The sequence below is a fragment of the Equus caballus genome, chromosome 3 (assembly GCF_041296265.1).
Source record: "Equus caballus isolate H_3958 breed thoroughbred chromosome 3, TB-T2T, whole genome shotgun sequence".
NCBI lineage: Eukaryota > Metazoa > Chordata > Mammalia > Perissodactyla > Equidae > Equus > Equus caballus.
Window position 1 is genome coordinate 30,372,721 of NC_091686.1, and position 27,160 is coordinate 30,399,880.

A 27,160-nucleotide genomic window follows, 5' to 3' on the forward strand; every position below is an offset into this window, starting at 1 on the left:
ATTCAGGAATAGCCTCCAATACACTATTCAGGGGAGAATGTAAGATGGAGAAAAGTGTGTAGCATGCTTTTGCCTACCTACAGAGGGAGGTAGATACAGATTTATATACAAATTTCCTTTTTTGTTTTTTAAGAAAAGGTAGATTAAACTATAATATTTTATAAAAAGGTTACTGTTCCAGTTATCTATTTCTGTTTAACAAAATTAGTAGCTGTTAGAATGAACACTGTTTTATTATTATCTCTCACAGTCTGGGGTTGTCTGGGCTCAGCTGGGTGGGTCTCATGCTTACAGTGAGTAGCTGAGGCTGGAATCATCTGGATCATCAAGGAGCTTGCTCATTCACATGTCCTGGTCTGGAGTGGGAAGACTCAGACAGCTGGGGTTGGGCTGGAAGGGCTGGGGCTCCCCAGGCATCTTTCTTTCTCTCTGTGGCTTCTCCAACCTGGAGGCTTCTGGGTAACCCATCTTCTGACACAGTTACCTGAAGTGAGAAGTATGGAAAAAGTACAAGGGAACAGGAAAAGAAATAGACTTTTCTGAATAAACCTTATTTTGTAACTTAGAAAATGAAACTAAATAAAAAGGTAGTTATAAGGTTCAAAAGTCAGAGAAATGATTGAACCTAAATGTGTACTCAGGTAGTGACGTAACCCCAGGAGAGGATCTATCCCCAGTGATTTTAAAACACAGTAATTTGGGCCGGCCCCATGGCATAGTGGTTAAGTAAATGTTCATATATTTTGTCTCTGTCCTTTCAAAAAGCATGGAAACAGTGACCAATCCTATAGCAATGAACTTCCTTAGCAAATAGATTATAGTTTCTAATCACCATTTCCCAGCAAATGCAACCAAGCCTCCTTGGGAAAATGGTTGATTTCATGTCTAGGACAGGGATTGTGTGAGATAAATCTGTAAAATTTTGTCATATCAAAAAGCAAGGAAGGTATCTGGTGCTATTCGGGTCATGTCCTCATGTCGTTTAGAGACACCAACATCAGTAGACCGAAGGTGAGACAATTTGAGTATCAAAATAAGATGAGCAATTCCATAGTAACACGTTCATAACAGTAGGAAAAAACTGAAATTACTTGTTGGTCACCTTTCACAGATGGTAGAGATAAACTCTTTGTTTTAGAAACTGATAAATGAAGGGAAAGAATAAAACAGTTATCCTGCCTTTACTTTAAGAATGGCACATGGAGATAATTACATAGTTGATGAAGGGAGTTTCTTTTTACAGTTAATAAATGATGAAGAAATGGTAGAATTTAAATATCGTGAATTCACAACCCTTACTTAATGAATGGATCTAGACAATGGCTGTCAGTGTTTTCTAACATCATAAGAAGGGAGGCCAGCCAACATCTGTATTTCCTGAAGGAAATCCACACCACCACCGATGAAGTGGTTTTGAGTTAAAAGATATTAAACTCGAATCTAGGCAAGCCTCCAGGATATAACCACCTAGTTATAGGAAACACGGTAGGCAGGTGAACATGTTCGGTGACACCACGGAAATGGAATCGGCCAAATCTATACTGTGAAAACAACCTAGATTATGAATAGGGGCTCCATGAATTAAAAAACACCTGAGAGATATATCAATTAATCATGATGTTTGGCCCTAATTGGAGCTTGATTAAAAATAACCTGTAAAAAGTTCTAAGATAGAGAAATAGAGACACAGACGGGATACTTGGTGACATTTAGAGACTCATTATTTTTGTTCAGGTGCAGTAATGTATTGTGTTTGTGTTAGAAAAAAGATCCTCGATCTTTTGTAGACTTGTTATAAATATTTACAGATTAATAGTATGATATATGGAATTTTTTTAGGCCAATCTGGGGAAGTAGATGGGTGTTCAGTTGAACCAAGGGCAGCTATGACCTTACTGTTGAGATCACATTTAATGTGATGGATACAGAGAGAGGTTCAATATATGATCCTCTCTGCTTTGGTGTTTCCTTGAAATTTTCAATATGAAAATACAGCAAAAGAAAAAAATTTACAGGGATAAAGGACTTTCTTCTTTTCAGAGGGTTTCTCATCTATGATTTTGGTCAGTAAATATCAGAAAATGGTCAGATGGCGCAGGTGTGTCTCACCTTAGCCTGCCATAACAGTGAAGGGACACCCAGCCCTTCAACCCCATCCATAACCCTGTTTTCACAGCCTGAATTCACCAGGAAAATGCCAGAAGTTTACTTTGTGTTGTGCTATCTTTAAATAATACCTCACTTTCTAGGAACAAAGAAGTCATTCTTTTTCTTCATGCTTCAAAAAACAAAATGATAGAAAAACTTCTCGTTAGCTGAAAAGTGTTTTTGATCCAATTTGAATTTAGTAATAGTGAAGACTAAAATCTCCTTGGCCTATTTCTCCTAGATCTAAACAATTTTAACAAATATTTTTAAGATGCATTGTCTGCTAAAGGAGAGGTGATTCTGATTCTGAATTACTTTGCTATAAATAGCCACGCAAGAGCCAAATGAAAACCTGAAATCAGAGAGTTGCTTTTGCATGAAGTCAGACTATTTTAGATCTGTAATGCTTCCTACGTGGCAGAAGGCTTAAATTGTCCAAGTTGAAATTCTGATGTTAATAATGAATGGGGACGAGGATATGAAATGGTCATGTGGTTTTTATTTTCTACATACAATCTCAAATTCAATCCCAAACTTGAAGCATTGATAAAATTTTAAATGTTTTAGTAATTTTAAATTGTTCAATGCTGCACGTGATTAGAACCCCAATCATTTTAAAAATAGGTGCCTCTGTTATAGGTACATGCATAAAAAGTCCTCCAGAAAAGTTAAATTACTTCACTCATCTCAGGAATAGAATCCCAATAACTTCCAGATTGAAGCACTTATGGAAAAAAAAAATGAAGTACTCCAGTAATTTTAAATTGCTTCATACAATGAAAAGTGCCTGTAAATTACTGAATCTGGCAATTTGTTCCATAAGCGTTTTTGATTTGTAAGTAACTTAGTGGAGTTGCTGGTGAAATAGTTTGGCAGGTACCTTAGATAATTTCAAGATTGAGCATACACATCCAAATGTGATTAAAATGTGGCATTAGCAGATATTGACCACAGGAAAGGGAGATGGGTTTTCAAATTTCAACAACTGGAGATGCTGAGAGAAACTATAGAAGATTCTCAGGGGACTGGGGAAAGGTACTAAGAATGCAAAATTGATCTAATTAGAGAAAAATGCCACATGGTTGGCTTTGGAATGATTCATCAAGCCTCTGGCACGTTCTGCTTACCCTCTGCCTGATGATAAAGTAGAGGTTATTTCTATCTGTGGACACATTTAGCTCATATCTCACCCAGGCAACACAGCCTCAGCCTTGCTCTGCTGGTGCTAATTTCTTAAAAAAAAATAATAATGCTAATTTAGTAAAATATGCTCATTGGGCTTTTAGGAGGGGATAGAGAATTTCCATTTGTAATTTTCCAGGTAGACAATGCCTTAATCATTTTGTGAACTCTTTTCTGATAGGATGGCTTCATCTGTACTGTTCTGGATAAGAATTCAGAATAAGTTTCCAGCTCTGGGCTCCAGAGACAGCTGCAGTCTCCAAGGATACCAAGGGGTCAGTCAACGGTCTGCAACCCAGAGAATGAGGGAGATGGAGTGAGGGGTTCTGAGCAATGAACCTTAGCAGATGATTGGGAACGGGCCACTGATGATTTTCACGACGTATTGATAAGTGCCGAAAGCGAGGGTGGATGGAGAAGTAGGTCCCACCCTTCTTAGAAGGATGCTACGGAATTGACGTAATCAGTAGACAGGGCTAAGCTGGCTTCCTTCTGGGCAGTGGCTGAACTCTGTGGTCTTTGGCTTCAAGAATCAGTCCCCACTGTGGAGAAACTGAGGCAAGACATGGAACCTCTGGGAGGATTGGGTCTAAAAACTGCTTAAAAAGATCCTCAGCATCAATGCCCTTTCCTCCCCAAGGGAATAGGCCAGGTGTCGATTGGGTATTTGAACACAATAATAATGGGTAAGGGGAAAATAATTGTGAGAATATATGGCGTGGGATGTGTGGTGTGTGCGTATAGCATGGAGACAGAGCTGCCTGCTTGTTCACCATCAGATTTGTCACGCTGAGGGAGATAGAATACTCTACCTTAGGAGGTAGGATAGGAGTAGAGTGACCAGCCATCCCTGTTTGCCCAAGACTGTCACACTTCTAGCACTGAAAGTCCTGCGTCTTGGAAACCTTTCAGTCCTGGGCAAGCAGAGACAGTTGGTCATTCTGTCTTGAGTAAAGAGGATACATTTTCTGGATGGGTTTAGTCTGGTAGTTTAGCTTGGTTGCATTTGGTTAGAAAGGCTTCCACTAGGACAAGGCTTTCAGTCTCATCACAGAGCTGTTTCTGGAGCGATATCTAGAAGAGAGTGCAGGAGTTAGAGAGTCAGCTTGACCCCTGACCTCTGCTGCCTCCACAGTAACTCCTTTTGTATCTGTTTGACATACTGGGCTTCTAGATCAAGTTTCATGGATTAGAAGCTTCCACAATAAACACAGGGTTGGAATTTTTAGGCTAGGGTCATGGGCTTCAGAAAAAGTTGGGGACAAGAGATTTATAAACACGTAGCAGCACATTGTCGTGAGAATGGTCCATGGCAAATGGTTAGCAGGGGTTAGGAGAATCGAGTCAAGTCAGCCAGGGGTTGGGCAATATACATGCACATGTGGACTGGAGAGACATGAGAAAGCACCATCAAGGAGGAATTCATCTTTTCTTTTGACTTAATTTTTCTTATCTCCTCTCCCTCCATCCAAAGTTCTTCTCCCTGCACATCTAGAGCAAGGAAACATATAGCGTTTACCGCCACCTGACTGTGATGATGGATACAGAAATATGCACATTGGGAGCGCTGTCTGCCTCCCCGTTATACCATTTATGCACTCTTGGGCTCAGAACACCTCCCAGGCAGCAGGGGCCGGAATTGCATTTGCCTTCATCCCACTTCTGCTTTCACTGCTACCCAAGAGGAAATAATTTGATTTGGGGCTGCAGGGGGTAAGGCGGGAAAATGCAGTGGGAAGCCAGAGAAAATCAGCAAGAAAATTACTAAAAGGGGGGAAAAAATCCAACCGGCTGCAGATTTCCTACAACATGCGTTAATGGAATTCTGTTCCTTCTTACACAGCTGTATTCAGTTTGTTTTACATTGTTTGGTATGTAAAAGGATTTGGCTTTGTGTTACAGAACTAATTGCTTACTGGATATTACATGGATATCAAAATACTTTATAAATATTAATTAATCTTCACCTAATTCCCTGGCAAGCACAAATAACCAGTGGCATATTTATTGAATGTGTAAGCAATAATCTGATTCTTAAAGACTTGTTTTCTCTGCAGAACCTTCCTCACCATCTCCATGTGTCCAAACGCTTCCCCTCCTTTGAGGACCTTATCATATGCCACTTCCATAATCATTGTTAGGAAAATGATAATAAAGACAGTGTTAAGGGTAACCAGCATTATCATTTACTGAATATTCACCATTTGCCAGGCCCTGGGGTAAGCATTTCGTAGTATTATCTCATTCAATCCCCACCACAATCCTGGGAGGAAAATGTAATTATCATTTTTTTTCTTCCAGATGAAAGAACTAAGTTTCTGAGAGCCAGATGGTGGCAGGGCTGGAATCTATACTCCACTCTGTCTGCATGTAAAGCTAATAAGAGCCACGCTGCTGCATCCTCTCTGATTCTCATTTTGCCTTAGCACTTGTTGACTCCTCCATTCATTTATTCCCTCAAAAGTATTTATTTGATGGGCCGGCCTGGTGGCACAGTGGTTAAGTTTGCACGTTCCGCTTTAGCGGCCCGGGGTTCGCTGGTTCAGATCCCGGGTGTGGACATGGCACCACTTGTCAATCCATGCTGTGGTAGGCGTGCCACGTATAAAATAGAGGAAGACGGGCATGGATGTTAGCTCAGGGCAGGTCTTCCTCAAAAAAAAAGTATTTATTTGAATGCCAGCTCTGTGAGAGACACTGTGCTAGACTCTGTTATTGTTATGACACATGTCACGTTGAATCTTGAGTAGTAATTATGGAACTCAGCACCTTTTCTATCCTGCCATCCTTTGCGGTCCCCAAGAACAGCAAGCAGTGTTGTTTGTATCAGGCGTAGGGCCAGGTACAACGATCATTCTTGCACAAGTGGAGACTGACACAGTGAAAGTGAAGAGGATCTCCAGTTTTATTGGCACATGAATTGGTGAGGTGGGAGAGCGCTGAGAAGACAAGAGAATGCGCTCTCTTCCTTCCCAACACTCATCATATATATACTTACATATTTCTTTGTGTTCTCACCTGTTCATTGTCTTCCTAGCTTGACACTCCCTGAGGGCAAGGACTATATCTGTTTCTTTTAGCACCATATACCTACTGCTTAGCACTGTATCTGGCACATACACATTTGTTAAATTAATCTGTGAATCGTTCCATGCATGGAGGAAGTCCAGTGAAAATGCTATTATGTCCATAACAGCCGTGGAAATAATCCCAATCCCAGGCAGAGTCTGGCTCTTTTCTGGAAAGCACAGAGCTTTTATTTGGCAAGATGTGGAATTGCCATTGAAGGAAAAACTGTCCCATTAATATATTGCATATAAAAATATACCTGGTATTCTAATGGGCCTGGTACACAGAAGGTGCTTAAAAAATCTTCCTTGGAGCTAAGACTGAACCACACCTTGTGACTAAATTCCCTGTTTACTTTCCCTTATTATCTAGAGCCTTGCTTCTCAGAGTGTGGTCCATGAACCAGTAGCATCAGCATCACTTGGGAGCTTGTCGGAAATGCAGACTCTCAGGCCCCACCCCAGACCCACTGAACAGAATCTGCTTTTTGGTAACAAGATCCCAGATGGTTTGCATGCACAGTGGCCTTAATCTAGGGGCTTCTTTCTGGTCAGTGGTTGTGATTTGCAAGTTGCCAGCATTTCAGAAATATCAGTTGAAATCATACATTTATCCTGGGCTAGACTGACATGAAGTTTCTCTGCTTTGAGGCAGAATACTATCAACTCAGCTTGGTTGGTTACCTAAGATGCTTCTATGTGACAGTTATGTATATCTTTAATTTTTTGTAAGTGGTGGGGGTGGGGAGGCCCTGGGAAATGAAATAATTATTACTTAATAACTGCAGTTTGCTTGGAAGAACAAAATTTTTCAAAGAAACGAGAAGCATCAGAAGGAAACAACCAAAACAACAACGCAAAGGTTTCCTGATGATAAAAGGGCTGTGGATCCCAGCTGTGGATCATGCTGCCCCAAGAGAAACCAACCACGAAATAAATACGAGGCAAAATAACAATAACATCCAGGTCATTTCACTTAAGAAACAGAAGGAGAGAAGAGGAAACACATTCTCAGATACAAACATTCTGTTGATCCATATGCTCCCATGGACTGGAATTGTGAAGACAACCTTCCTAATGATTAATTGAATTTCTCACCTTTTGTTCAAATGCCTTGGCCCCTTGGTTTTTAAATAACATCTAAGGGCAAAAAAGACCCAGGACTTTGCCAAATGACTTTTCACGATGCAATGACATACAGGAACACCCATGCTCCTAGGTTCCCTCTGTTAACGGTGAAATTATATCAAGAATGACCTTTTGCAGGAATAAAACCCATAATCATGTGGAATGTGGTAGCCGTAAAAGATCAACACTTGGAAGCCAAAGCAAAATCCCACATACGATAAATTAATTAGAATAGAAGTTACACAAATCCTAGACCGTCTATGTGACCCCTTTCTTATAATTACCTCTTCTTTAGAAGCAGAATGGAATCTTTTATGTATGAAGATGTTACTGTTGACCTTAAATGCATTAAGAGTCAAGGAGACATTTTTCACATATTGAAAAGAAGATTTGATTGAATGCTTGAGGTGGCCTAGTGAAATCTCATTAAACCACTTTTTATTTTAATTCATTATAAATGGCAGAATATTAGCCATTAATTATGAACATCAAACCAGTTAGAAAATAAATTTGGCAATGTCTAGAACTTGCTTTTCAACCCTAATTAATGCACTGTCTTTCTCATAGTTTTAAGTGTTTTAGAGTAAATAAGTACTTATGACTTAGGTGTAGCTTTGATCTGCTCCTCTTCCTCCTCTTCCTCCTCCTTTTTGTTGCTCTATCAACGTGGTTACAAAAACCCAAAAGAAAATCACAAAATGTGGTCTACCGAACATATCTCTAGGCTGTGTGAAGCCTGCTGTCACTACCCACAGTTATAATTAGATTTATGAATCATGTGCAAGAGTCACAGAGAAACATACGAATCTAATACTCTTTCAACTACTACCATCACAAAAGGATGAAAACAAAAAGAAATAACAGTTTAAAATCATTTTGATAACATCGCCGTGTTGCAATAAGCTCATCCATCTAGATCAGTCAGCACTGTATACTCTGAAACACAAATGGATAGAAAGAAAATGAATTTCTTGATCATCTAGTGGTTGCCAACCACTGAAATGGTATACAAATTTGACTGTACCAAGGAAGATATTCAGATGACAACTCCAATTATTGGGCAACAGATGCTATGAGACTGTGTTGGGAAGAATTCTAATGTTGGATCCAGCCAACGTCATAATAATGTAGCAATGGATTAGCAATGTCTGTTACATGGGTGAGCTAGAAAGATATGACGCATTTACTACAAAATTCCCACCCTGGAATTATACCTTTTTACTCCTAAAATAAGTCAGTATGTTGTGGTAGCATTCCCAGATGGCAGGCAGAGGGAAAACTGATGTGAGAGGCCAGTTGACACAGATCCATCTCCCAAGAGCCTTCTCTAATTTGCACAGCAACCAAACATCTCAGACTTTGCAGAGATTTCTCATTTCAAATGTTAATAACATCAGTAAATATGTAGTACTTCCTTACCATGCACCAAGCACATTAACCTGCCTGTTCTTCCACTGACCCTGCAAAATAGTTAAAGTAGCCCTTATCATGGATGCACCAAACTTTAGCCCCGGGGAAGAAAGTGCCTCAGTAGAAGCTGCATAGATAATAAATGGAGGCATCAAGATTCATATTCCGGTCTGCTTGACTTCAAAGTCCACATTCAATCGAAGAACCCAATGGCCTCTTGCTATATTATTTTGATCCCCAGGGACTCACTGTGTTGTCAAATTCCTAGTTTGGAAATCATGCTTTAAATGCATCCCCTTTGGCTTTCTGTTAACCACTCAAGGGACTTGTGTTGCTTTTGCAATCAATGGGGATGGAAACTGATTCCATTCTCTCCTTCTCTCTTCTTCTGTGTCCGGAGAAGAGCCTAGTGCCAACCAAGCACTTCATAGAATCTATCTTCAATTTGCTCCAGTCCTATAGAATTCTCAGGGGACACCTGAGCTAGAACCAAGGCTTGAAGGAAGCCCCAGTTCTAAGCAAGCCAACAACTCAGGGGCTACTTAAGAGAGAAAATGGAGTATGAGCATGGTGAGGGTGTTTTCACAGTTAATGCCCTTATAGTGTGAAAAGATTCTATATGGGAACCTAGAGCAGATGCATAACTATGCTATTGGCATTTTGTATTTAACAAAACACCTTTCCTGAGAAATGTATTATTTGCTTTGTGGGTGGGGAATTGTCTCCGAACCCAATCAGCATTAGTCACTGGCCCGTGACTATCTCATTTTTAATAAATAATAATTTTCTCAATCCAGCGCTAGCCAGCTCATCTACCTTCAGAAGATAGGTTACGACTCCTTTGTATTTCCTATATTAATAACCTTGGCATCAGAGGATTAACTCTTGATGCGCTGAATGCAATTCTCGCTACTGCATCCCTGGAGGTCTTTTTTCCCCTCACCTGACAGGCTGCTTGTATCTTTCAAATGAATTTGAAGGTCAGTGCTTGGTGCATGGAAAGCAGGGACCTGCACCAGGCGCTGAGCTACAGTCAGTCCTTGGTCATTGTTGCTGAAGGAGAGAATTCAAAATCACAGGGCGGCCCCAATCACTTATGCATTCCTTTTGTTTATCCATCCAAAGAGCACAGGTTTGGGGCCAAGCATGGTGTGAGGGCTATCTGTCATGGTCATGCGGCCATAAGAAAGATTCCCCAACGAAGAGAAGAAGAGAAAGTAAGAAGGCAGCTTTCCTCAGTGGAGCATGGTGATTAAGAGGAGGAACTTTGGAGTCCCACACACCTCGCTTCAAGTTCCACCTTGCCTCTTTGCAGCAGGACAACTTTGGGTCTCAGCCTCAGTTTCCCACAGTGGTCACACACCAAATATACATCTGCTCACACAGCTGGCTCCACAGACTTGGACTGCTGGATCCATGGGGCTGTATGTTGGATGTTTTGAAGCACATTATGCTCTAGAAGAGAGGTCTGCAAACTGTGGGTCACATGCAGCCTGCCACCTGTTTGCATACAGTGACGAGCTAAGATGCTTCTTGCATTTTTAAACAGTTGCATTATAAATGCTTGTATGAGTACCTACATAATATCCTCAGTTTTGACTCTTGGTCCACAAAGCCTAAAATATTTACTACTCGGCATTTTAAGAAAAAGTTATTAGACTCCTGCTTTGGAGCAACGTTGTGCAATAGAAATCTAATCTGAGCCACGTACATACTTCTAAGTTTTCTGGTATCCACATTAATAGAAGTGAAATGAAACAGGTGACATTAATTGTACAATATTTTCTTTAACACAGTATATCCAAAGTATACTGTATACATCATTTCAACATGTAAGCAATGTAAACATCACAAATGAAATATTTTACTTTTATTTTTCATCCCAAGTCTTTGAAATCCAGCGTGTGTTTTGTACTTACAGCCCATCTTACAGGCACCTGTGGCTTCTGTATAGAGCGGCCGCTCTACAGAGTTTGAACGAATTTACCCTCCTTCAGACTTTCACAGAGAAAGCTCTACGCTGTGTAAATGTCAGTTGCTTCTCTCTTTACAAGGTCACAGAGCTCCTGGGTTTAAAATTCATGGCTGCCCCACTTTTACATGCAGCGGCTGCATTCAATGCTGCAAATATGGTCCCCACCCACCCAGCAAATTTCCCAGGGAAAGTGAATCCAGTTGCTGTCTCCTTCGATCAGGTGAAGTGATCCTCTTTCTGCCCTTATTCTTGCTCTATCATTTCCTAATCTACTGCTGGGTAGTTGACCCAAAAGGGGCAGTAGCTGTGTATAACCCTAGGATCCCAGACTGTGAGAAATCACTCTGCCATGGCAGAGCTGACCAGCGGCCTCCTCATTTCTGGTCTCCAGATAGGACTTTCCCCAGGCTCCGAAGGTCTCAGCTCACACACAGGAGGAGGCCGGCACTGCCTCGCTGTGATGATCAATCTATATGCATGCTTGCCTCCAGCAAACCGCAGACATTTAATTCTTGGCCAGAGTTTCATCAGCTCAATCAGTCCATGACAATAAAATGAATATATGTCTTGGTCACACCAGGAAGTCTTCCCTGCAAACACCCCAGGAGATCACACTCAGAGCCCCAGAGCCTCCGTGTACAGCAGAGCCCGTTCACTCAGGCCCTGCTCATCAGAAGTTCCGTGATTCACTCACAGCATGTGTCATGCGTCTTTAGTAAAATGTTTGAAACGTTTTCTTCCTTTGTGGCTTTCCAGGGCTTTGAGCACGAATATGAGTTTTGCACGTAGAAGATGCTTCATTCACATTTATTGAGTGAATGAGTGATTGAATGGGGAATCATTTCCTGCTGTGGTTCTCAAACTCCCCCAGGCACCGGAGTCACTTGGAGGGCTGTGAAAATACACATTGCTGGGTCCCACCTCCAGAGTTTCTGATTCACACAGTCTGAGGTGGGGCCTGAGAATTTGTATTTCTAACAAGCTCCCAGGTTGTACAGAAGGTCCTGATCCAGAGACCACACTCTGAGAATCACTGATCTAAAATTTAGTGTGGCTTTACTTATTTTGAGTTTTGACCGATATCGACCCTCATATCATTCTTCCCACCTCTGGTGGAAATTCCCTGTCTCCAAACATTCCCAGATAAGTTATCCAGTTCAGAATTTCTCCAACTTAAATTTCTTATATGTGTCTTTTTAATGGAACCACATTCTCTTTAGTGTTTACTAACTTTTATTTAAATCGATTTACTATTTGGCGCAAATATATTTAGAAAGGAAATTTTCTATCACTAGCATAAACAGAAAATCAATACTGCTTACTATAAATAGAAGATATGCATTAAAATAAAGACGATTATTAAAATAAAAAATATTCATCTGAATATACTGCTTAAAATTATCTCACATACTACAGTGGTATATGAAACCCACCTGGAGAAATATTGATGACAAAAAAGGTCAAGTCTAAAGAGATTTTTGATTTTTTTGCCAAAAAGAATACAAATAAGTTCCAGAGCAATGGATATGATAGCATCTTGGCATTTTCTGCTGCTGGCTTTGAACAGCAGGCATCACGCTCCATTCTGAGGCCACTAATGCCGAGTTCCTACATTCTATGATGCCTTAGACCTGGCTTAGAAGGGGCCTATCCCACTCATGCTTCTTTGTGACAAGACGAACTGAATTCAATTCAACCAATAAAGTCATTCTAATTTGCATTTTCATAACCCACCCTTCCATTCTCCAAGTGTGACTTTCATTTTTAGGACAGAGTTATTCAGTCAATGGATATGCAGTCCCTTTAAAGGGATGTTTATCACCCTTGAAGAATCGTATTGCCAAATCTTAATAGTCTTTCTTACAACAAAGGCTCAAATTCACTATCAAGATGAAGAGGTGGAGCTTGAATGAGCTTTGCTGGAGCATCTCATGATAAAATAGATTAAAATCTTAAAATGGGCTAACCTGTTGCGGTGGATGTCAAACAAATATGCAAAAATATCCTTGAGCGTCCTGCAGGGTATGTGTGCACTGTGAGTGAACGCAGAGGGCAAATCATTGGAGTGGGAGTTAGACCACTTGGATTCTCCATCAGGCTCAACTGGATGACCTTGAGTGAGGTATGGAAACTCTCTGAGTCTTGATGACTTCGTCTGCAAAATGGTGGTGGGGATGACAGGGAGGGGTTGACGACATCCAAGACTTGTGGCGAGGATGGGAAAGTCCATGTAAAGTGCTTCCCTTGGTTTCTGGCTCAAAGAAAATAAGTGAAATACAGACCTGCCATCTGTGTCAGGGGTCCCCCAGTCCACCTCCAGCCTCAATGATTTGCAAGGAGGACCTACAGGACTCAGGATGTAGTGATACTCATGGCTAAGATTTATTGCAGGGAAAGGATTCAGAGCAAGATCAGCAAAGGGAAGATATGCACGGGTGAAGTCTGAGGACACTGGACGCAAGAGCCCTCTCCCAGTGGAGTAGCACAGTATGAACATTCCTCCAGCAAGGAGTTGGGACAATACGTGGGAAATGTTGCCAACCAGAGAAACTCACTAGAGATTGAGTGCCCTGGGCTTTTGCTGGGGGCTGGTCACAGAGGTGACTTTTTTTGCTACTTTTGCCTGGTACGTAGCAAAATTCCAGGCTGCCAAAAGGAAGCAGTTGCTCAGCACAAACCATACTGTCTGTGCAAACAGTTTAGGTACAGTGAGACACCCTTATCAGTTAGGGCAGTGGGAAACCTCCCCAGATCCAAGTTCCCAGATGCCAGCTAAGGGACAACCTTGCAAGCAGGCCATTACAAGGTTGCAGTCCCAGATCTGCTGGCTGTGTTAACTCTTTTCTGAGCAGCATCATAGGCCATAAGGCCTTGCCTGACTCTCTGGGCTCATCCACTGTGCTACCCTCCAGAATGCTCTTCCTCTGACCTTGGTGTGACAAAGTCCTCATCATTCTCCTCATTAAAGACTCTTGCCCAACTGCCATCTAATGTTATTCCTCTTACCCCAACATCCAGTTTTAATTTCTCTGTAGAATTTACCACTCTCAAATTATTCTCTGTAATTATTCTTTTTACTCTTTTATTGGTATCTCTTCTACTGGAATTGAGCCCCATGGGGGCAGAGATGTTTTTCTCTATTCCGCTTGCTATGTTACCATGTTCTCTCCAGTATCTACAGGACTGGCAGGTGGTAAGTGCTCAATTAATATTTGTCACTCGGATATTGAGAGTTATGAAACATTTAATTGTTCTCTATCCCAAAGAATAAACAAAACCCCTACATCCTTCCTGTTTATTAATTTAAAGTATTTTCTTTGGATGTTGTCAAAAGTTTTTAAAAAAATATTGAGTTTGCAAAAAATTGGCCCAAATAATATTGTGAAGAGGCTGAGTGCCTCTGGGCTTTTCAAATCCTATCTTTCCATAATTGCACCTTCTCTGCAGGAGCCTAATTCAAAAAGGGCTGCTTCACGGATGGCTGCTTAAGAAACTCATGGTTTTGTTTACACTCAGAGCAATTGTGGGGTGCCTCCGTTTTCAACATTTTGGCCTAGGGTCTTCCACTAGTTCTTCAGTTTGTGACTGATGTCAGTGGTAAGGGGTGTGCTGAGTAGCTTCATTGGCTCCCCCAGGTCTACTCTTGTTGCTTGTCCACCTTGCCTTCTGCCCTGTATGGAGTTCCCCTGCTTTCTGGATTCAGGTGGGCTTAACCCAGGGGTCTGCAAACTTGTTCTTAAAGGGCCAGAAAATACGTATTTTAGGCTTTGCAGGCCATAAGGTCTCTGTCACAGCCTCTTAGCTCTCCACTGTAGCACGAATGTAGACATAGACGATAGGTAAGTCAATGAGCATGGTTGTGTTTCAATAAAACTTTATTTACAAAAATAGGCAGTGGACTGGATTTGGCCTGTGGGCTGTGATTTGCCAATCAATGCTTGAGCCAATGAGGTCTAGGCCAAGAGCTCAGAGGGAGGGAAGGGAGTACGTGTCTGCAGGCTGCTGTGTTCCTCCACGGGGGATCACAGCTCCTCTTAGGGCACCCCCTCCATGCAGGTCTTTGTCGGGTCTGGAGACCGTCTCCTCTCCTGGACTTTCAGGCTTACACTGATAAGGTGTCCCACGGTTACTGTGATGCTGCCCTCTGCCCTGTGCCCCTTCTCCCCAGTTCAGCCCACACTTTTACTTGTTTCTATATCCCTCTCTCCTCAAATGGCTCAATTTGAGTGTGACATCAATTTCCTGGTGGGGCTAGGGTATCTGGGACTGAGGAGTTTCCTGAGATGTGGGACTTTAGTCACTAAATATCAAACGGTCCTGGGAAAACCAGGGTGATCGGTCACCTGAGCTGGGACCCAGCTCTCCCTACTCCCTGGTGCTTTTCTCACTGTCCTTTTCTGGCCCTCAGCACCTCCTGCTTGGGTGCTTGCCCTCCTGGCCATATAACAGATACTAGGGCAGATGGGGCCTGCAGCCATCACAACAGGCACCTCTCTGCTTGAGCTTGACTGCCCTTAGAATAAAGTGTGTAGCCGATCTCTTACTCCCTAGGGAGACTCTAGCGCAGTCTCCTAGCCTAGTGTGAGGGGCCTTCACGTGATCATATTTTACACTGTACAGTTTGTGAAGATCCCTTTTCCTCCAATTTTTACTATGGGTGAGATATACTATTTTTCTATGAGAAAAACCAGACTTACTTCGAAAAAGCAGTAGGATTATCAGAAACTTTGACTATTGCATTAATCCAGCTTGAGTGGAAAATATCCCAAGAACTGACTCAGGAAATTTCGGGTAATTGAACTTTAGGACTCAAATAGGCATGAGAAAAAATTACATATCCTTTTCAAACTATTTTGGCTCAGATGTTTCTTTCTTCTCGGTTCAAAACCTAAGACATGTGTGCTTGTTGGGGAGAATAGACTGGCTTATCCACATCTGAATTTAATGCAGTTATGTTAATAGGACGGGTTTGTGACTTAGTGTATTTGCATCTACATATATCTTTTTTGTTTGTTTTGAGTGAGGAGCACGTTGAAGAGGCTTCGTGCCTCTTGTAGAGATTAATGAGGACGGTGATCATTTGCCACTGCTATGAAGCTGAGGGAAGGGATGTCCTCAGTCTTTGGAGACCAGCAATAAGCCACTTTTATCACCCTAAAATGCCTGTGCCTTTGAACAAGCAGGCTAAGAGGAAGAGCCTGATGTTCTGAAAAAATATGAACTTGAGTAATGGAGCAGGCTGACTCAGCTCCCCAGAATCTAGAAGACAGTAAATATGAAAGCAGTTTCAAGAGGAGAATCCTGGAGACTTTTTATGGTGGCAGTAGTTTCACCGTCACACAGACAACCTTGCTGCAATACATTCAAGGGAGACTCTTTCCTTAGGAATATTCGTAGATGAAGAATGAAAGCTCAGGTGCTTGGGGACCCCAAGAAGGTAATGTAAAAGAAAGAAGAGGCCTGGTTTTGAGAAAAATCTATATAAAGATGTGAAGGCAAACCAAAAATCACTTTTAAGTTTAATTTAGGAAACCAACAGCACAACTGAGAGAATAAAAGGCAATTGATACTGATGCTGGGGACAGGTAGGGAGGGACATGGACTGTGGCCATCTAGAGATGAAGCTCTGGCAATCAGGAGGAGATCCTTATCATCCGTGGAGTGTTGGCATGTTTAACACCAATGCCGGTGCTGTCTCAAATCCAGATACTTAGTGAAAATCCTTGATGTTTAAATGTTAGCAGTAAATCCACACCCTAAAGGCCGTCTAACAGATATAGTGGCCATATGGGGCCTGCCGGTCATCATCATTTTCATGCTGTCTGTTAGATCCTGTTTGTCCTTGGAACAAAGTCTGTAGCTGATAGTTGCGCATTGAGAGAGGCTCTACTGTGGCTGCCATGTCTGTGCTCTGAACATCGGTATGTACTATAGACAAGCTTTCAAGGTCAAATTGATTATCCTCCAGCGTAGCAAAGCAGCAGCTTCCTAATTATGTCAGAAGGCAGGATTATCTCTGATCATTTGAGCTAGGACTCTGGATAAAACATCAAAAGCAATATTTAAATAACACACCGTCACGAATCAAGGATTCATTGCATTTTCTCTTCGTATAAAACCAAATTATGGTGGGCCATTTTGCTCCATCAGTAAGGGTTTCCAGGCTGTTTTAACTCGTATGTAGTGTAACCCCATCCTCGATTACAAAATGTCACCCTGGGAAGGAGGAAAGCTCGACTCAGTGTCATGGTGGTTCATATGCATAAAAGCTCTGCAAAATCCAGGCAAGTTCTTGGCCCAAACAGCCCAGAATTAGGAGCTGGCACACCCAGCGCTGTTCTGGAGCTGCTGAGCTCATAGCAGCCAATTGTGCACATCTCTCCGCAACTCCATGGCCACTGACTTCATGTTGGTGGCTTGAAATTGGCCATGATGGGAGTATTTCCACCATTGATGTTACAAGTCAAGGCATATCTTTCTTGGAGAGCCAGTTGTTAAACACTTACCAGGATTCCCCTGGGCATCTCTCACTGCTGGAGGGCCTCCCTCTGTATCTTCCTTGACATTATATTACTATCTTGCTTCCTACTCTAGAAATGTAAAGCAGAAAAAAATGCATATTAATTTGTTTTCTAGTTCCTATCTTCTCAAGAATTCTTACCTTTTATAAATAAAATTATAATCGAGGACTTGAGAAAATGTTCCCCATCCAGGTAGCTCCGTCTTGAGACATCTGAGTCCTCCTGAGTAATAACTAGTAACAGCACTCAAGTGGCAGTTCAGGGACTACTATCCCTCATAGTCCTTCCTACTGTGCATCTTCTTATGTTTAAAATATAGGGGCACACAAGCAAAATCGACTAAATCGATGTGTCCAGGACAGTGGCATCTCTAGTGACCTTACCCCCTGACGTTGAGTTAATTGCTTCTCCTTTTGCTTTTGCTACTAGATTACTTACTCCATTCTTACACTGTTAATTGTGTTTTAAAAGTAGGTCCTTACAAGGGCCCGCCCTGTGGCACAGTGGTCAAGTTTGCACCCTCCTCTTTGCTGGCCGGGGGTTCGCCAATTTGGATCCCAGGTGTAGACCTACACACCGCTCATCAGGTCATGCTGTGATAGGCATCTCACATAAAAAATAGCAGAAGATGGGCACAGATGTTAGCTCAGGGCCAATCTTCCTCAACAAAAAGAGGAGGATTGTTGGCAGATGTTAGCTCAGGGCTAATCTTCCTTGGGGGAAAAAAAAGTGAGTACTTACATATGTCTTTCCTATTGTGCTCTGTGTTCCTAAAGGGGCCTTGTCTTACTAAGTTTTGTATATCTTGGCACTGAAACATAGTAGGCCCTCAATAAATGTTACTTACATCAATGAGTGAGGTCTCCAGAATATGATTAACTGGCATGTAAAGAGCAATCATTGCAATTCCTTCTGATTTAGGTAAGTGAGTACGTGGAGATATTTTTCTATTAATTGCATGTTAGGCAATTAGGTTTTAAATAAAAGATGCTATTACACTTGATCCCATGGGATGATACATGGTGTTCTGCTAACACCATCAATTCCTTGACTTCAACACCAAGTTTTGCTGGGCTTATTTCTTTTATTCTGGAACTTTTCAAAGCGACAACCTTTAGCAGAAAAAAACAATTTAACAAGATAGACATTTAGTTCAATAGAAGAATTTTCCCAGTGTGAAAAAATAAATTACAGAAAGGACTTTGCCTCTGAAAGATAATTAATAAAAACCTTCCGGTGTGGTGACAAATCTGACATCTTGTCTAATGTCTGGCAGAGAAGAAAGTGTTGAGAGTTGCACGGTTAGAATAAAATGTTCCACTTCACAGCAAGGCCAGACAGGATCTGATAATTATTTCTGAGCAAGAAAAGGTCATAGTCTAGTTGTTAAATTGACACAGTATCAGGCCTGGATATGTAGCTATTGACCATACCCTGGTCAACGAAGAGGGGTCTTCGTTTAGATTTTCCTGATTTCATAGGTAAATATTGATAGGGATATGGGTGATTATAGAATGACTCCCTCTTGCACATTTTGGGGCATTTGTTTGTTTATTCATTTGTTTTTGATTTCAACTTCATTGAGGTATAATTGGAAAACAAAATTGTAAGGTCTTTGAAGTGTACATCATGGTGGCCTGACACATGTACACGTTGTGAAAAGATTCTCCCCCATCTAGTTATGTAGTTAGTTTAACGCATCCATCACCTCACATATCTATCACTTCCTTTATTTTTATCTTTTGAGGAAAACATCTGTGTTCCAACTTCGCAGCAAACCCCAACCTTACAGCACAGTGTTATCAGCCAGAGTCACCATGATTTACGTCAGAACCTCAGATCTTATTCATCTTATAGCTGAAAGTGAGCGCCCTTTTACCAACCTCTACCTGTTTCCCCCACCCCCTAGCCCCTGGCAACCACTTTGCTACTCTGTTTCTTTGAATTTGGCTTTCTTTTTTTTTTTTTTAGATTCTGCATATAAATGATACCATGTAGTATTTGTCTTTCTCTGTCTGGCTTGTTTCATTAGCATAATGCCCTCAAGGTCCACCCATGTTGTAATAAATGACAGGATTTCCTTCTTTCTCATGGCTGAATAATATTCCATTGTATATTACATACATATATATGTACACATTTCACATCTTCTTCATCCATTCATCCATTGATGAACACTTAGGTTGTTTCTATACCTCTTGGACATTTTGGATTGAAATTGTGTCTAGAGAACTTTTCCTTCCCCTTGTATCAGCTACTCATGGGCTGTAGTAGGCTAAATAATGGTCCCCTGAACATGTCCACGTCCTAATTCCCAGAAGGTGTGACTATCACCTGGATTACCCAGTGGGCCTGATGTAATCACAATGGTCCTTATAAAAGGGGCACAGGAGAAGTCAGTTAGTGACAGAAGCCAATATGATGATGAAAGAAGAGAGACAGAGAGAAAGAGATGAGATGCTATGCTGCTGGCTTCAAAGATGGAGGAAGGAGGCCAGGAGCTAAAGGATGCAGAGGACCTGTGAAAGGTGGAAAGAGAAAGGAAGCAGATTCTCCCCTGAAGCCTGCTGAAGGAACACAGCCCTGTGGACCCATTGTAGACTTTTGGTACCCAGAACTGTAAGACAATAAAATATTTTTTAGGCTACTACAATTTTGCTAATTTAATACAGCAGCAAATGAAACTAATACAAGGGGCATGTCTTATTTTGGGTTCCCCTGAATCAGAGCCTATGACAAAGGACTACATACAGGTAGTTTTCTTAGGGAGGTAACCCAGGAAGCTGGATTGAGGTGCAAGAGCGAATGCACGGAAGGAGGGAGAAAGCCAATGTAATGAGGTGTCATTGAGATCACTGCTGTGGACAGCCAGGGCTCAACCCACGGAGACCTCTGCGTGGCACACGGAACGTCTCCCAGAGGAGTCCATCTGGAAGAAGGCAGTTGGGGCATTTAACTAGCTGCCATTTCCCTGCATCGAGGGCAGCATTGTGGGCTGTCCCTGGAGCATTAACTCCTCTGCATTTCCCAACTCTGCTTGACCTCACATTAACCCAGCTCCTGCAGTCTAGCAGAGAGCCCCAGAACAGAACGTGAAAAGATTCCTCTGCAGAGAAAGTCTGAGCTCTTAGGGAAGTGTCCACATAGCAGTAGCTGAAGTGGGAGGTTGGCTGAGGTGACAGACTTGGGAATCAATCTTCTGTTGGGCTGAATCCTCAAATCGGAGGCCTATTCATTTAGAAAATTCCCTATCTGATGTCTCCATGGATTTAGGGTTTTATGTGTAGACCAGACAAGTCTTCCAGCGCCTGGCATACAGTAGGTATTTAATATTTGCTCAATTGAACTTCCTGGGCTGCCAAAGCTCACCCAAGAACATCTCATATAGGGACTCCTTTGCTTGACTTACGGGAAGCAGGTCTCATCTGGCACCGCTAATTTAATTACTAAAATTTCACCAATAGACATAAATACTACCCACTCGAGGGCAGGTACAGCTGCTAGTTTCTGCTAATGGCCAGCAAGCCGTCTTCCTAATTGCATTAACTAAAATTCTTATAAAACTCTATTTTTCTTTTAAAATTTACGATTGAGTCCAGTTGATTAATCCTGGAATCTTAATAGTAAAGATTTAATTTTACTTAGAGAAAAGTTGTTATTTCATCGAGTGGATTTTTTTGGCTCTGTTTTAGCCAGACTCAAGGAGGACATGCCTGGTCAATTCAATCCTATTTCGAGATGACAAAACACTTTCAAATAATCTTGAAGACAACCCAGAGCTTGCTATCACCTGACAAATTGCTCCATGTTTCTTCAACTGTCATGCTTTGGTGTTCGCATTTACCAAACCCCTGCATGGAACATTCTTTCTTATACTTTGCCACTTGAAAAATGTCAATCATCTTTCCACTACAGCCTCATCTATAACATGGTCCCAGTTCCCATTCTCATCCAAAGAGTGTGTTTCTCCTTCTTCTGTATTTCCAAAACATCTTATACTCCTCTATATTAATAGAAATAATAATGATAATTTGTATCATGTAGCACCTGTTATGAGCCAGTTCCTGTCTTAAAAAATTTGATTCATGTTAACTCATTGAACATCACAACCAATGATGGTAGCTACAATTATTGGCTATGTTGTACAAAAGAAACTAAGGCACAGAGAAGTTAAATAATTTGCCCAGGGCCACACTGCAACTAAGTGGTAAAATTGGAATTTGAACTCAGGTAGTCTAGGTCAAGAATCTTTGCTTTGAACTACTTCCTAACTAATTCCCAATATGTAGAAATATTATATTATATTATTTGCCTAAGTGTCTGCCTTTCCTTCTAGATAATAAGCTTATCAAGGGCTTTGTTCATTTCTCCATCTCCAGCATCTAGCCTAGGGACTGGCAGATATAGAAATTTTAAATTGACTAAGGGAATTAATGAAAAAAGTAAACCCAACCTGTCTGTCATAGTAGCAGATCAAAACACCCCATCACTTGAAAGGTACAATTGCTAAGACAAAAGAAAGGAGACTATGCCTATTTGTGCTCAGGAATGGAGCACTTAGACAGTTATTTCTACATCATGACTTTCTGACGACCTTGTCCAAGAGTTCCAAAGTCATGACTCTTTTCTTATGTTCCCTCTCTTCTTTCTTCCTTCAATTTCCCTCCAGCCCTCCTTCCTCTTTCCCACCTCTGTTTCTCCCTTTCCATTGGTTTGCCCAAATTATATTTACATATTGAAAAACGAAGCAAACAGAACCAACATTTTCTGAATGTCTACTGTGGGACCAACACTGTGGTAGACTGTGTGAGTTTCCTGTTGCTGCTGTAACAAATTTCCACACACTTAGCAACTTAAAACAACACAAATGGATTACTGTATGGTCTTGAAGGTCATAAGTCCAAAATGAATCTCACTGGACTAGAATCAAGGTGTCAGCAGGGCTGGATTCCTTCTGGAGGTTCTAGGGGCAAATCCTTTTTTTCACCTTCTCCAGCTTCTAGAGGCCTCTTGCATTCCTTGGCTGGTGGCCCCTTCTTCCATCTTCAACGTCAGCAATGGCGGGTTGAGTCTTTCTCACACCACATCAGAGACCTGGCTTTCATTGTCACATCTCTTTCTTCAAGTTTTCAACTCTTTCTTCCATTTTCAAAGATCCTTGTGATTGCATCAAGATAACCCAGGAGATTCACTCTGTTTTAAAGTCAGCTGATTTTCAACCTTAATTCCTCTTTGCCACGTAGTCTAACATATTCACAGACGCTGGAGATTCAGTCGAGGCCATCTTTGGGGGACCGTTATTCATAGTTTCCCTTAATAATTTGAGGAAAAGATACTGAGAAGCATTCAGTTAAAAATATGGTCTAGAATATTGGTCTCAAATTGTATATGAAGGCAACAACAGGAGTCACCAAATTGGAAGTTTCTCCCCTTTTACCTTCCGAAGAATCACAAAATCATTTCTAAGTGTCTGTTACATTAACGACCATGAAGGTGGCAGGTGCTCTGTGTTTCTGGGGCTATAAAACACCAAGAACATTCTAAGGAGGTCAGTCTCAGGGGGAGTGCGGATGACAGGAGCTGACACTCACAGTAAGGATATCAATATGAGCCTGTGTGTGTGTGCATATATGTGTGTGTGTGTAGGTGGGTGTGCACGAGCATGTCTTTGAACTGCCTCTTTTCTCCATGCTTTCCCTGCAGGCAGCGTGACTTTATAAATCCTTCCAGGACTCTGGGTTTTTAGTCCTTGGCAGGATAAAGAATCAATCAAAATACATTGCTGTAACATTTTTATATCCTGCAAGTGGGAGATAGTAGCCTTTCTTCCCTGCCAATCTAAGCCCCTCCAAACTGATTCCAAGAGACGGACTTTCACAAGAGTAAAGCAGAGGTGTTTTGTGGCAAGGATAAAGTAGCTGTCCATCCACGCTAATAGCAAAAAGTGAGTGAGTCAGTGAAAGGAAAACAACAAGGGGCCAGGAGCTGCTAGTGAGTTCGTTTGAAAAAATACCATTTTGGAGTTGGCTTAAGAGAGGATGAGGTCTGAGGTTGTTCACAGCCTGCTGAGAGAATTATTTGTGGCAGGAAGTGTCTCCCTTTTTATTTATGGCTGCTTCAAATACAGTTGTATTAAGCTTTTCTTCAGTTCTGATATTTCTCCCTGGCCTCTGGGATGTATCTGTGATGCCTTGCTGGTAGAAGACCCTCTCCCCTTGTCCCTTCCACGTTTCGTGTATAGTCAGCCAGGTGGGCTGCCAGAACAAACAACTCTTAGTCTCAGGGACTGCTCAGTCATGGGTAGTTTTCTTGTTGGGCAGCTCTCCAAGGTACTTGTCCTCTAAGCAGTGACTGATTTCTGGGCTCCTGCTATTGGATGACTCCACCATCTTAGAAGACCTTCCTTTCTATTTTCATAGATGGGGAAGAGGTGGTATTTCAGGGACCAGGCCCAGAAGTGGAAATATTTCCACCTTCCTTAGGCACAGGGCCAAAATTACCACAACAGAGCTAGGAGCACACGGCTATGGGTACTATTATGACAAGTAATCAGAGGCTCATAACAAGGAGAGTTCTTTGCTTGAAGACCCTTTTTCCAAAGTCTAAAGCAAGGGTTGCAAACTTGAATGCCTAGAGGGGCAGACAAGTGTGTAATTGAGTCAAGTGAGGGGGAGCAATAACATAGGGAGTAAAGCAGACAAGGACAGCTTGGAGAGGGGCAACCTATATAACATCATAATTTAACTTCTATGACAGACTGCTCTGGCTAAACTAACCACATCTGCTGGCCACATCCATCCTATATGCTTCCAGTTGGCAACCTGTAGTCTGGGACAGAAAAAATCATTTTTCTGGAAGCAAATTCCAAAGTTGGCTATGTTCTTGAATCAGTATCTGTCAGGATAAACATAAGCCCTTTCTTTTTAAAAGAGAAAGCTCTGAACAGCAGCAAAGAAATAGCAGGTAAAAAGAGTAGCAGGTGTAAAGAATGTGATGTGAGGATTTGCCATCCGTGAGTAAGTTTGGGGCAGTGGCTCGTATATGGAGGACAGAGCTCTGAGCCGCCATTTTAAAGGATGTTTCGTGTCCTGCAAAAGCCACAAGTCTCAGCCCACAACAGGCATTGATGTTCTCGTTGTGCAGTTGATCCCAACATGCAGACTTCTCCCTGATCTTCTGTCTGATTCAAGTCCCTGCTGTTTCCCTTTGAATATTTCTAGCACAGTGTCTCCTTTGAGCAGTTTTATAGTAATAACAAAAGCAATATTTTGATGATATTTATCAATGTCTACCCTGGGGAATATCAGTGAGTCAAGTATATTGGTTTAAACATCATATACAGAAGTAATAATAATAATGGCAGACATTTATTGAACAATTACTATGTGCCTGATACTACATAAGGCTCTTTACAATAATTAACATAAGATACTATTATTATTCCCATTTTCCATCTGGGGAAACTGAGACACAGAAGATTACTTGGCCAAGGTTACATCTGATAAATGGCATCTGGTAAACTAGGATTCATACAGAACCAATGTGGCTCTGTCCTGTGCTTATAGTCTGTCTGAACATGAATCTGCTTTCATAAGCAGGCTGATTGTAATTTTCAAATAATAGAAATCCTTTGGTGATCATAAAATTTGATCATTGCTGAGCTTTCAAAGGTGTATTGGTTGCCTGTTGTTTATGAGGTGCAAGCTAATGCATAAATGAACAGAAGAACCATATAGGAAGACCGTTATTGCCATGGCATTAAAAATAAGTTTGGAGTGTTGTTCATAATGTATATTCTGGAAATGTTAAAGAGGGTTTGGGGAAAAGTATATCCAGGTAGTATATTTATAAGACCTACATCTGATGGTGTTGGAGAATGGGCTGTCCGAGTTTGGAGTACTGTCCAAGTATTCACTTTTAAACTCATGAATGATGATTCTTCATATCCCACTACCAAACTCAGTGAGATTGAAATTGAAGTGTGGATGTCCAGGACAAGTTCATGCACAGACACTATTTAAAATCTGCTAAAAAGTCAAGGGACAATAGCAGTAACTAGAATATTCTACCACCCCTACCCAGTGAGACATTCAGCTTTGGGGAAGTTCTAAATTAGTCTGGATTCCTTTTTAAATGCAGTTTTGTAATTTCAGAGATGTGTTATATGAAACCCAGACAGGAACAAAAGACTTTACATGAAAGCAAAGAGTGTGTTAGTTAAAAGGCGAGTCTCTATTCCTCTTGGCCAATTCTGACCCATTTTTGAGATTGAAGCAGAAATGTCCCTTCTGTGGGTTTGCCTTCCCTAACGCCCTAGACGAAGTGAGACTCCCTGTCCCCAGCTTTTACATGCTCCTGAAGTGACCTATAATTTCCTTTCAAGTTAAAACTTTAATTTTAGTTACTCAATTAATTAAACGATGATTTGTTAATGCCTCTCACCTTTTCTAGTCCATGTTAATGGTTCACACTTACTGACGACTTATCCTGTGTATCACTATTCTAATTGCTTTATATGCATCATCCCACTGGATCGACACAGCCCCTCTCAATGCACATCTTATTTTCCATATTTTTCTAGAGGAGAAAACCGAGACACAGTGGCCACGAAAAATGCCAAATCACACAATAAAGGACAGAGCCAACATTTGAACCAAGGAAAATGAGTCTAGAGTTTGTGCTTTTAACTACTGTGTTATTGTGCTTCTCGAGAAGCTCCACGACAATGCCTAGCAAAGTGCCCGCTGAATCCCTGGAGTTTAATGAGTATTTGGGAATAAGGGAATGAATGAATGCAGAGAGGAGTGAATGGATGAATTATTTGACTAGTTCTCACCTCACTGAGTCACACTTTGCCCAGGACACTAGTGCATGCTTTTAGATTATAAAGCATTTAACCTGAGTTTTGACTGATGGATGGAGTGACCTGAGAATTTGCAAAAACAAAGCTGAGGCTCTGGGAGTCCTGCCACCACTCCCACCCTCCCTGAGGGTCAGCAGCTGGAAAAGCTTTATTTTTCCTTTATGACTCCAGAGGAATCCTGAATAGAGCCTGCCAAGGAATCAGGAAACTGGGCTGCAGAGAGACAAGAATGGGGACCCAACTCACCTGTGTCCTCAATCATTTCTGGATTCTTAGGCTCAAGATCCCTGGAGAAATGCTGTCTCCCTTAGTTCCTCTGGGATGACTGGTTTACTGTCTGGGTTTTGAAGGCGGAATTAGCTGATTAGAAGGTTAATGTATAATTGCAGGCACAGGGTGCCTGGAGGCAACCTTTGACCATTTGCTGTTTAACTGAATTAGCGTTGGCCAGTTATAGATTTTCTGCTTGCAAAATTGCCAGCAAATTATTCTGAGTCGCGAATCTGCATTCTGTGTGTGTAACACTTGGGATGTCAGCATTATGACTGCCTCAGAAGCGATCTAACCAGAGCCTGCTCTCAAGACAAGGGAAAGTTTTACAAGTGGGACTGCTCCTACACGGGACGAGAGCATCCTTCCCCCTTTGATTTTAGAAAGATCATGTCAGTCAGGGTGACGACTCTCCCATTTCAATTTCTTTGATGTTTCTCAGGCCAGCCACACTGTGAACCTCTGAAGATTGATTCTTGCTCTCATCCCTTGAGGTTCAGTGCATTTCAGAGGGCTGGTATTTAGAGAGAAGCCCTGGTTCCACAGCTTCCAACTTTCTGTACACACCTTTGAGTATACTGGTGGGGATGATAAT

General features: G+C 41.6%; 1 protein-coding gene and 1 long non-coding RNA gene across 2 annotated transcripts in view; one reads left to right on the forward strand and one right to left on the reverse strand.

Moving 5' to 3' along the window:
• Window positions 1-27,160, forward strand: part of CDH13 (cadherin 13) — a 993,386-nt gene that overhangs the window by 192,338 nt on the left and 773,888 nt on the right.
• On the reverse strand, window positions 293-26,636 carry LOC138923592 (uncharacterized). Its single transcript, XR_011437409.1, has 3 exons — window positions 26,542-26,636; window positions 17,418-17,501; window positions 293-484 (listed from the first exon to the last, which is right to left on the reverse strand). It is a non-coding gene; the product is annotated as an uncharacterized lncRNA (long non-coding RNA).